The following is a 12,935-nucleotide window of genomic DNA, read 5'->3' as shown; positions in this document are numbered from 1 at the left end:
AGGAGGGAAACACACCTGGGAGAAATCAAAGCTGACGGGACAGGGGAAACGTAAACTGAACACACTCACATGAGAGAGAGACCTTCAGAATAAAACAGGAAACTCACAAACACAGAACTGGACAAGACGCTGAACTAAACAGACAGATTCACACACAGACAGTGTGACACCATAGACAGACAGAACACAGACGTGGAACCAGGGCAAGCACAGAACAGAAACCTAACAAATGGCAATTCATAAAAGAATACATACTCACAATGAACAAAAGCATAAAGAAACATAAAACACTGAGTCAGTCGGCAGACCATGACACCCTTTGCTACGGTAGTATGGACCTGGAAAGTGTAGACAAAATAAACAACACTTGATTCTGTAACTTGCCTGATTCTTCAATACAATTTTTATTGTGTTTTTAGTGAAATAATTTTCTATATAATGTTTAGAAAATCCTTATTAGAATTCAGAATCTTTTTTCAAAAGATTTTAGAAAGTTCTTTCAATATTGAGAAAAAGGACCAATAAGACAACAGGCCTAGTTAGATCTTTAAATGAACCCAGCTTCATTTGTTGATCCATCCAACAAGGTTATAATGGTTGACAGCTGAGATTCTAATAATTAATCCTTTAGGTCAGTGGTTCTCAAACTTTTCACAATGAGTACCACCTTATAAAATATATGGTTCTTAAAGTACCACCCTTATGCCCGACATTAAAGTACAGTAGTATAGGCCCCTAAAAAAAGTCAGTGATCACTGTCGGCCTCTCTCGGTTTTTATTATTTCATTTCATTTATTTATTTATTTCACACTTGGTACAACAATTCAAACAAGCCAACCACACTTTCTATCAAAAAGAACTACAACCATGTGTGAAAAGGAGCAGGAAGAAGAAAATATTCTTATTAAACCCTACCCCCTATCTACAATCCAATTTATATTACAAGTGGACACCAAAAATCAGGGAACAAACTAACATTAACATTTATCTCCGGTCCTAACCCAAACCAAACAACAAATTTACAATCAGAATATACAAATTTACAAACAGAATATACCACATAGTAACAAGGAGAAAAATAAAATTAAAATAAATAAAACAAAAAATTATAATGGATCCTTTTTCAATGAACTCCAATTTCATTTACATTCTTCATATTGAGTTATCGTTTTAAGCATGTAGCACTTTTTAAAACAATGTAAATTTATACAATTCTTTAAATTATAATGAAGTGAGTTCCACAGTCTTATAACCCCTAACCCTTGGACTCATTAATCTTTGTGTAGTCCTAGCTAACTGATGCTTAAAATAAAATTTCCTTCTGCTATCTTCTCCCCCTGAACACAATAAAAATACTTTTTGTAACTTAAAGGCCACCATGTAGCACAGTGGTTCCCAAACTTTTTTTCGCTGGGCCCCGCTTTGTTCTACAGAAAAATGTTCGCGCCCCCCCCCCCCCACACACACACACACACGCACGCACTACTAAAACGCAGCTGTTTCATCCACACGTAAACAGCTTTTTGAATCACCAAAAACTGCGATTTTTTAAAACTCATTTTTTGCGTTTACGTGTGGACGAGGATACAGAGTTCCTCACGCAATGTCAAAGGTATGTGCCTTTCACGTCAGCTGTGTGCCACGTTATTGCTTACATGAGAGGAATTGCAGAATGGCAGATAAACCGTATTTTGTCTCTATCTTCAGGTTTTACACTCTTACATATAAACACACAGTTACTGTCCCTCTATTTAGAAAGGCAGAGGCATCACGGTGTAATTATTTTACATGTAGTTGTTTTTTTCCTGTGTAATAATATTCAACATTGCTATCAATACATTTTTCCAAAAAAATGCCTCTCTGTGCAAAATGGGTTTAAAAACATAAACAGCTGTGGGATACTGTTTGTCCATGATTTAGACAGGGGGAACAAATCGTGGCAGGATCAGGAAGTTGGTTTGGAAACATCAGCTATGCTTCATCTCCTGCTTTGCGTTTGTGTAGGCGCCCCGTGCTAGCAGTGTCCAAGCGTTGTTTTGGGTTTTTTTTTCCCTTTTCATGCCGCGCCCCCCCTGCAATGGCTCTGTGCCCCCCCTAGGGGGCGGCCCCCACACTTTGGGAAGGTCTGATGTTGCACATCATTATATACCAGCTAGCCCAACTTCAGTAACCCTACAAACGTCACTGCTGTTTAGTTTTCTGTCTTCATTTATGTCAGAAGTGATTGCAGATTTTTTCAGAAATCCCTTCAGAAATCCATTTTTCAGAAATCCCTCAATCTGAACATGGTATATTATTTAATCTTACATTTTTTTTGGGAGACTTCCCGCGTACCAGTTGACTGCCTTAAGTCAACTGGGACCATTCTGTGTAGTGTTTTTATGCTTTCCCAGTGGCTGTGTGAGTTTCTTTTGAGTTACTTCAGCTTCCTCCGACTATTCAAAGATGTGCTTGCTAGCTTACATGGTGATTTGATACCTACATGCACTGTAGGCGTGGATGTCAGATGCTTAGCTGTCTCTCTGTACTGGCATTGTGATCTTCTGGTGAGCTGGTTGTACCAGTTTGTACCCTGATACAGCTGTGAGCAAGCTCAAGTCTTGTGACCTCAAATTGGATAAGCAGTTAGAAAATGGATAGATGGGATATTGCTACTTAGTTGACCATCTATGTCTGAATATGTGGATTTATCTGTAGGCAGAAGGATGATAAGTTGAAACAGTCAATGGTTTTAGATGACAGCAGTGAATGGACCAAGTGAGTTGGTTTTAAATGTGAAGAGGAGCTTGTTTGTGACTAGATATTTTCTGAGCACTCAGCGTTTGCTTAAAAAGTCTGATAAAAATTTTCCCCAGCTCATGACTGTCAAATGTAAGAAAAAGAAAAATCAAGAAGTTGCTACACAAAAAAAGTTCACTTATTTTTAAAAGATTCTTCTACAACTGCTTTCTGCTTCTTATAAAATATATAAATATAGAAGAGGTAAATCCAAGCTAAATTCAGTTTCTTGTCTCATTTGTCTCTTGTCCTTTGTCTACAGCAAAAATAACAGTTTCACAAAACGGTGGAGGCCTTAGTAACTTTACACTGTATGGCTAAAGGCCTACAGGCCACAGCTCTTAATCTTTGAATGCAGGTGTTTTAGTTCCTTTGCTACATTTATGTAAAATCAATTAACTACCCAGGCAATCTCACTAAATTTGAGCATGGTACTGTAATGGGATGCCGCCTTTGCAAGAAGTCAGTTTGCAAAATTTCATATCTCTTAGATATTCCACAGTCAACTTTAAGTGGTTTAACTAAGATATTTGCTCTGTGCAAAGCGTTAAATCAGGCACGGTTGTCTCACAGCAAAAGGTCCTGGGTTCAAATCTAGGGTCTGTGTTGGCCCTGCAACATATGAGCGACTTGTCCAGGGCGTACCCAGCTTCTCACACTTACAGTGTTCACTGTGCTCATTTGTAAACTGCTTTACAAACTCAAACATTATGGTTAACAGGCAGATTTTCCTGTTTGACTGAAGCTAGTCAAACAACGTAGAGCCACTTACTGCTACATCAGCCACTTACTGGTTAAATCAGCTTCACAGACAGTGTTACATCTATGGTTTTTGAGACCAGGGCTCAATGGTGTAAATTAGCCTCTATATGTTTAGTGGTTCCTCTTTAAATGTTTAATAAAAAGTTTTTTTAGCCCACACCGGTTGGAGTCATCTTACTGATGTATTTGTGGATGTTTGTTGTCTCATCCTGGATTGTGGTGCTGACACTCACCAGTCCCTGACCTCCTTCCTTCTGCTTTGTGTACAGCCTCAGGGTGCTGGACTTGGGGTGAAACCCTCAATGCATGGTCAGGAGCTTCCTTGTCTTGATGTCAGTGGCTTCTATATCCTCCTTTGGCCAACTTATTATCCCAGCAGGGTACCTGATCATGGGCAGGGCATAGATGTTGATAGCCCGGATCTTGTTCTTACTGTTTAGCTGACTTCTCGGGACTTGCCTGACCCTCTGCAGGTACTTGGTGGTTGCAGCTTTTCTAGCGACCTCTTCATGGTTCCGATTTGCCTGTGGTGTCTCCAGGTGTAGCTGTCCTCTATGTCTGCAATATTGCCTTCTGGTAGTTCGATCCCCTCAGTTATGACTACCTTCCCTCTCTTTGTGACCATCTGACTACACTTCTCCAGTCCGAATGACATGCCGATATCATTGCTGCATATCCTGGTGGTGTGGGTCAGTGAATCAATGTCTCGTTCACTCTTGGCATACAGCTTGGCTGGTTCTGTGGAGAAAAGCTGGTTTATTCTTCTACCTTCGATCTAGTGTAGCTCTTCAAGTGGCTGGCCAAGGCTGTGAGTCGTTGTTTGGCAGTTTCCAAGGCCTCAGGTATGAACAGCTTACTGTACTTTGTAGGCACCTTCTTCATCGCACCTTTCTGCAGCTGGAGTTGATTTTCTGCGTCCAGATGCCAATTAAATCAAAAACACAAAGATCACATGAAAAGAGCAGAGTTCTATGCCAGTTTTTTCTATTGAATGGTCAAGTTCAGCAACATAGGAAAAGTAAAAAAGCTCCCCTAAGGTGTTTGCCGTGAGCACATGCAGGTCAAAAACCAACACAAACAGACAAACAGTGGCCAAGAAACTACCCAGGGCGTATCTTTTTTTCCCTGATTCACATTAAATTTAAACTAATATGTATTTTCTCAACTCTACAAATGTCAACATTAACCCCAATTATCGATGCAATATGTTTGGCAATACTTTTCCCCAATCAGTTGTCAATTTGCACTTTGTTCCTCTTTTAATCTTTGACACTTGTGTTAAATAACTTTCTGGCACTACTCCATAACTTTCTGAGTGCTGTTCCCAGCATCCATCATTTTTAATTGGGTCCCTGACGGTTTTATGGACAGAGTGAGTCCAAAAGTCCGAAAACTACAGATATCAAACATACTGCAGAGAGAAAATAATTAATCCTCCTGACAGCTTTGTTGAGTTTGCTGCTATATCCGTTAAAGAAGGGTTTTTCACAACTTTGGCAAACGGAGATGGACAAAAAGTGTCCCAGGTGCACTCTCAGGTGGTCAAGTTTGTTGACTATATTGGTTAGAGATGGATGGTTCACAAACCTTCTGGCAGCAAAGACAGGCAGAGTCTCCCATGTGCATCGTAGCAGGGTGAAGTTTATTTAACCCTTTGTTTGGACTTGTCATTGTTGGTCAAAACACAAAGGTTACTTATTGATCCTAATTACTACATTTCAGACAGCACTGATCACGTATCTCATACAACAAGTGGCACTACACATACAGTGGGGCAAAAAAGTATTTAGTCAGCCACCGATTGTGCAAGTTCCCCCACTTAAAATGATGACAGAGGTCAGTAATTTGCACCAGAGGTACACTTCAACTGTGAGAGACAGAATGTGAAAAAAAAAAATCCATGAATTCACATGGTAGGATTTGTAAAGAATTTATTCGTAAATCAGGGTGGAAAATAAGTATTTGGTCAATAACAAAAATACAACTCAATACTTTGTAACATAACCTTTGTTGGCAATAACAGAGGTCAGACGTTTACTATAGGTCTTTACCAGGTTTGCACACACAGTAGCTGGTATTTTGGCCCATTCCTCCATGCAGATCTTCTCAAGAGCAGTGATGTTTTGGGGCTGTCGCCGAGCAACACGGACTTTCAACTCCCGCCACAGATTTTCTATGGGGTTGAGGTCTGGAGACTGGCTAGGCCACTCCAGGACTTTCAAATGCTTCTTACGGAGCCACTCCTTTGTTGCCCGGGCGGTGTGTTTTGGATCATTGTCATGTTGGAAGATCCAGCCTCGTTTCATCTTCAAAGTTCTCACTGATGGAAGGAGGTTTTGGCTCAAAATCTCACGATACTTGGCCCCATTCATTCTGTCCTTAACACGGATCAGTCGTCCTGTCCCCTTGGCAGAAAAACAGCCCCATAGCATGATGTTTCCACCCCCATGCTTCACAGTAGGTATGGTGTTCTTGGGATGCAACTCAGTATTCTTCTTCCTCCAAACACGACGAGTTGAGGTTATACCAAAAAGTTCTACTTTGGTTTCATCTGACCACATGACATTCTCCCAATCCTCTGCTGTATCATCCATGTGCTCTCTGGCAAACTTCAGACGGGCCTGGACATGCACTGGCTTCAGCAGCGGAACACGTCTGGCACTGCGGGATTTGATTCCCTGCCGTTGTAGTGTGTTACTGATGGTGACCTTTGTTACTTTGGTCCCAGCTCTCTGCAGGTCATTCACCAGGTCCCCCCGTGTGGTTCTGGGATCTTTGCTCACCGTTCTCATGATCATTTTGACCCCACGGGATGAGATCTTGCGTGGAGCCCCAGATCGAGGGAGATTATCAGTGGTCTTGTATGTCTTCCATTTTCTGATGATTGCTCCCACAGTTGATTTTTTCACACCAAGCTGCTTGCCTATTGTAGATTGACTCTTCCCAGTCTGGTGCAGGTCTACAATTTTTTTCCTGGTGTCCTTCGAAAGCTCTTTGGTCTTGGCCATGGCGGAGTTTGGAGTCTGACTGGTTGAGGCTGTGGACAGGTGTCTTTTATACAGATGATGAGGTCAAACAGGTGCCATTCATACAGGTAACGAGTGGGGGACAGAAAAGCTTCTTACAGAAGACGTTACAGGTCTGTGAGAGCCAGGGATTTTCCTTGTTTGAGGTGACCAAATACTGATTTTCCACCCTGATTTACGAATAAATTCTTTACAAATCCTACCATGTGAATTCATTGATTTTTTTTCCACATTCTGTCTCTCACAGTTGAAGTGTACCTCTGGTGCAAATTACTGACCTCTGTCATCATTTTAAGTGGGGGAACTTGCACAATCGGTGGCTGACTAAATACTTTTTTGCCCCACTGTATATATACCTACTAGGGGTGCAACGATACACAAAATTCACGGTTCGGTTCGGTTCGATACTTTGGTGTCACGGTTCGATATTTTTTCGATACAAAAAAAATGTTCATGCCTTTTTAATTTGTCATTTATTAAATTTTCACAGCACATTCTGCACCAAATCTCTGTGCGTTCATCATTTGTTTGAAGCCAGCTCACCTCCTGCAACCACTTTTCCGAGAATACGCGCTTCTTTTGTGGTTCGGACTCCTTTTGACATTTCTTTGGAGGTGGAGGAACATCACAGTAATTGCTTAAAGGAGCTTCTTCGACATCTTTAAGAGTTCTAAACAAATGTCTGTCCTCCTCCTGAAAATCTTATGTACGCAAACACGCTTTGCAACTTCTTATCTTGTGCGCGTTTTTTATTTTGACAGCGAATGCGCACCTGCGGACCACTTATGTGCACCCCTGGTTATTTAGCTTGTCATATTGCAGCCACAGAAATTCTTTTGTCCATGAAACCATAAAGCTGCACTTTCTTTTTGCCTTATAGTCTGATTTATCATAACTTTTCCGTTTTGTGGTAAGCTTTTCTTTGGCTGTCACTTCTTCACCCTGACCTGTCTTATTTGGCTCAGCAGAACTAAAATATATATCCTGCTGCTTTTACACACCCACTCACATAACGCTCAGCGATTCTCTGCGCGATCAACCTCTCACATGTTTAAGTTTGCTGCGGGAGATTTCACTTGTCATGTTTGCATAGTAAGCTAATGATTGATAAGACGATGTCAGAGGAATTGGTGCGCAAATTATCATCACTCACCAATCAGTGCTGTTGCTCTCTATACACAGTTCGCGCGATTGCAAACTGAAAGCAAAAAACAAGCGCAAATTCAAATGCCGCACAGCAAGAAGGTCCTGAGTTCAATTCCACCATCAGGCCGGGGTCTTTCTGTGTGGAGTTTGCATGTTCTCCCCGTGTTTGCGTGGGTTCCCTCCGGGCACTCCGGCTTCCTCCCACCGTCCAAAGACATGCAGCTTGTGGGGATAGGTTAATTGGATAATCCAAATTGTCACTAGGTTTGAATGTGCAAATGAATGTGAGTGCGAATGGTTGTCTGTCCATGTGTGTTGGCCCTGCGACAGACCGGCGACATGTCCAGGGTGTACCCCGCCTCTCGCCCTATGACAGCTGGGATAGGCTCCAGCGCCCCCCCGCGACCCTGAAAAGGATAAGCGGAAGCGAATGGATGGATGGATGGAAATTCAAATGCGATTTCAATATGTCACATATTGACAGTGGTTCACCGATGCCAATGACATAATTACCCAGCTACATTTCCGAAAGAATGCAAAAGCATTGACATATATTTTTCCTTCCTACGATAGGCCGACGGGCAGGCAGAGATAGATTTTGGTAGCCCGACTGGAAAAATCGCTAGCCCCGGGACGTCGGGCTAGCGATTTTGCGAGCCCTGTATCTGATTGAGGAATCACTCATCTTTGGAAAAGAGAGTTTATTACAGAGAAATGGCTCTTTCCAAAATAAAAGCTATACTATACGCTTCTTCTGGGCTATATTCTCAGCAGCATATTAAACATATCAGGTCCCCATAAGGAGAATCATGTGCTAACGGCTGTCTAAATGACTAGGGTAAAGTTTGTAGCATGCCTGCTTGTTGTTTTTCTCTGCTTCCACTTGTCTTTGCACTAGGATGATGTCGCGTAAATGTGCAGTCATATTCGTTGTGTTCCCACTAGTGCTGTCAGCGTAAATCTCGTTGAAATGACGTTAACGCCACAACACGGCAAATCTCCGCTAACAAGCTACCGCGGATCGCCCCGTGCGTGGGGCTGGACGGCCAACACGTTAACGAGCTAACTGCGCTAACACACTAGTTCCCACCCATGTAATTGAGCATTGCTGGCACATCCAACATACTGTTTTACTTTAGTCCATGACGCGCTTACCTTCAAGGTCATACGTCACATGAAAACCAAAATAGTTCCAAACGCCAGATCTGAATGAGGGTGGGGGAGGTTCAATTTGCCATGTTCCAAGGAGAGCTTAACTTCTGTCTGCTAGCTTGCCCTGCACTCAGTGAATCTGCGTTCGACTACTCCGCCTAGGCTGCACCGTCAGAAGGAAAGTTGATAAAATAAATTAAAAATTTTGTATTGTTCGATACATATGCGTACCGAACCGAAAGCACTGTATCGAACGGTTCAATATCGATACGAGTATCGTTGTACCCCTAATACCTACATATTATTTTTATTATCATGGTGAAGGGGTTTGTGTGACCCAGGGATCCCAGGGGCTATGTTGTCCGGGGGCTTTGGCCCCCTGGTAGGGTCTCCCATGGCAAATTGGTCCTGGTGACGGACCAGACAAAGAGCGATTCAGAAGACCCTTATGAGGAAAACATCGAGGGAACAGTTTACCCTGCCTGGGATAGGATTACTGGGGCCCTGCCCTGAAGCCAGGCCCAGGGAGGGTGCCCGAGGGCGGGCATCTGGTGGCCGGGCCCGGCAGGGCACAGCCTGAAAAGGGGACGTGGGCCCATCCTCCCGCAGATCCACCACCCGCAGGAGATGCCGTAGGGGCCGGGCGCATTGCTTGCCGGGCAGCGGCCAGGAGCGGAGGCCCTGGCGGACTGATCCCCGGCTACCAAGACTGGCAATTGGGACATGGAATGTCACCTCTCTGGTGGGGAAGGAACCTGAGTTAGCGCGTGAGGTTGAGAGGTACCGGCTAGATATAGTCGGGCTCACCGCTACGCATGGCTTGGGCTCTGGAACCAGTCTCCTGGAGAGGGGCTGGACTCTGTCTCGGTCTGGAGTTGTCCCCGGTGAGAGGTGGTGGGCTGGGGTGGGTATTCTAATATCCCCTCGGCTTGCTGCCTGTACGTTGGGGTTCTTCCCGGTGGATGAGAGGGTTTGTTCCCTGTGCCTTAGGGAACTTGGTGCCTTGGTGACTTAACCCTTTAAAGCCGGTCGGAGCAGGCACGCTCCGTTTTGCGTAACTTTTTTAAAATTCCGGTAGCACTGCAACCACGTAAGCTAGCGCAATAATTTTTTTTGCATATGAAACCGGAGGAGTTGTACTTACATCTTATGCCATCAGCTTGTCCTAGGTCACAGTTTCCTTCCACATATAGCTTTGCAAAAACTGCACAAAAAGCACTTGCAGCAACAAAAACATAATATTCCAGAAACACGCTTTGCCGATCCAATCAGCTGTTTGTAACACTTCCTACGTCCATCAGCGCGAACTATCGCATGTCCGCCATGACCTGCCCGGAACCGGAAGTGACGTCATTTTGCAGAAATGTAGTTTTTTTTACCATCGGGGCCTTATGAGCCTATACTTGTGTTTTTAAAAGTTACGTTTGACTTTATGACTTTCTGTGTCGTTCTGGGATGCTTAGGACTCATATTGCACTGATGGATATAGTTTATTTTGATGCATATGCTGTTTTTTGGCAAACTTGCATTATAATATTTATTTTCGTTTTTCCTGCAGTATGTGAAAATTGGTGTATTTCAAAAATAAAACTATGAAGACACTTAAAATAAATTTCCTGTGGTGGGTAACTAGTTTGTGCAACTTTTTTGTATTTACAGTTTTGAGGGATAAGCCTCTTAAATTTCTCTAACTACAAGTACATGTTAAAAAACCAAAAAATGATTTTCAATTTTTTTGTAGTTTATTGCACTTTTTTGCAATTTATGTAATTACTATGCACTTAATGCATATATATTATTAAAATTTGGGCTATAATGGTCGTATTGGTGTATATCAACTTGAAACGCTCCCAAAAATGGCACTACAGCATGTAAAAATATACTATAAGCTCTGGCGGACTTGGTTCTATGGTAGGTCTTAAAGGGTTAAAGACATAAAGACCTGGATGACCTCTAATTTTCTGCTTCTTAATTCAGATAAAACTGAGATTATTGTACTTGGAAGAAAATCTTAGAAATATGGTATCTAACCAGATTCTTACTCTGGATGACATTACCTTGGCCTCTAGTAACACTGTGAGGAACCTTGGAGTCATTTTTGACCAGGATATGTCCTTTAATGCACATATTAAACAAATATGTAAGACTGCTTTCTTCCATTTAATATTCAATATCTCTAAAATGAGAAATATCCTGTCTCAGAGTGATGCTGAAAAACTAAGAGAGTGCATATTTCTTTTTCTTTGCATTCGGGAGACAGACACTAGCTCTATTTTTAAGATTAGGCTTAAAATTTTTCTTTTTGCTAAAGCATATAGTTAGGGCTGGATCACGTGACCCTGAATCTGCCCTTAGTTATGCTGCAATAGGTGTAGGCTGGGTGTGGGAGATTCCCATGATGCACTGAGGCTACGTCCACACTAATGTGTTTTCATTTGAAAACGCATCGTTTTTTCTCTGTTTTGGCATCCCGTCCACACTGAGAAAGCGTTTCCCCCAAGGAAAAACGCAGTGTTTTGAAAATGCTCTCAAAAACATATATATTTCAAAACGAAGCTGTCCCGTCACAGTGTGGACACTCGAAAACGCAGACTTTCTAAAACAATGACACATTTTAGTCATGTGATGTAGTCATGTGACCAATTAAACAAAGATAGCGGAGTGCATTATACAGCAGTTGTTTTTCAATGTGGACGCACAACTCTGTGAAAACTACTTAAAACGCTAGTGTGGACGCAGAGCGTTTTCAAACGAAAACACCGTTTTCAAATCTATCCAGGGTAGTGTGGACATAGCCTGAGCATTTCTTCTTCAGTCACCTTTCTTACTCACTATATGTTAATAGATCTCTCTGCATTGAACCTCTGGCTCTCTTCCACAGCATGTCTTTTATCCTGTCTTCCTTCTCAAACCCCAACCGGTCGCAGCAGATGGCCGCCCATCAGGGAAGGGTGGTCATCTGTTCTGCCGGAGGTTTCTTCCTGTTAAAAGGGAGTTTTTCCTTCCACTGTCGTCAAAGTGCTTGCTCATAGTCATGTGGGGTCATGGTTTTCTCTGCATGTAGGGTCTACTTTACAATATAAAGTGACTGTTGTTGTGATTTGGTGTGGTATAAATAAAATTGAATTGAATTGTAAAAGTACCAATGTTCTGCATTAAAATATACCTCAAACTCTATATAATTGTTGAGTCATTAAAGTGTACACCACAGCTGGAACTAATTTACTGTAGCTAAATTATACAATAATTTATTAACTGATTTATATTTTATATTAATCCATTCATTCTCATGTTCTTATGCTAGGAGGCTGGAACCTATCCCAGCTACCATATGGTCAGTGTGAAGGTACACCCTGGTCAGGTCGCCAGCCTGTTGCGGTGCTACAGAGAGACAGACAGCCATTCACACTCATATTCACACCTATGAGCAATTTAGAATCACCAGTTATTCTTGGTGACTCCAGTAAATGCATGTCTTTGGACTGTGGGAGGAAGCCGTAGTACCTGGAGAGAACCCACGCAGACACAGCGAGAACATGCAAACTCCACACAGAAAGCTCAAATCTCAGATGGTAGATTCAACCCCAGGACCTTCTTGCTGTAGTTTAACAGTGCTAACCACCATACCATCATGTTACCCTCATGTTAGTCTAACTCTGCTAAATAGGATTAGAGCTTTTATTGGAGTTCATAGTGAAACATTTGTCTATGTACAGTTTATCTTTATATGAATAAATTAAAAATCACTATGAAAGAGTTGAACTGTGATACACATCAGTAACTTACCGGCTTAAAGATTTGTTCACTTTAAAAACAAAGTTTGCCAGTTTAACTACATCTGTTATTTTTACTGTGTACCGGTGGATGTAGTGATTCATCACTGGCTTCACTTTGATACTGAAAATCTTAAAAATCATAGAAGTCCAAGGCAGCGCCACCAGTCACGGTATATGCAGTTACATGTGTTTCCTGCAGACTGAACAACTTTTTGTTGGCATATTTTTTATATCTCTAGTTTGGCCAAAGTTGTAAACAAAATATAAACAAATATAGTTTAAAACAGCACTTATG

The sequence above is a fragment of the Neolamprologus brichardi genome, chromosome 10 (assembly GCF_056152115.1).
Source record: "Neolamprologus brichardi isolate AB-2024 chromosome 10, ASM5615211v1, whole genome shotgun sequence".
NCBI classification, from domain to species: Eukaryota; Metazoa; Chordata; class Actinopteri; order Cichliformes; family Cichlidae; genus Neolamprologus; species Neolamprologus brichardi.
This window is presented reverse-complemented; position numbering follows the sequence as displayed.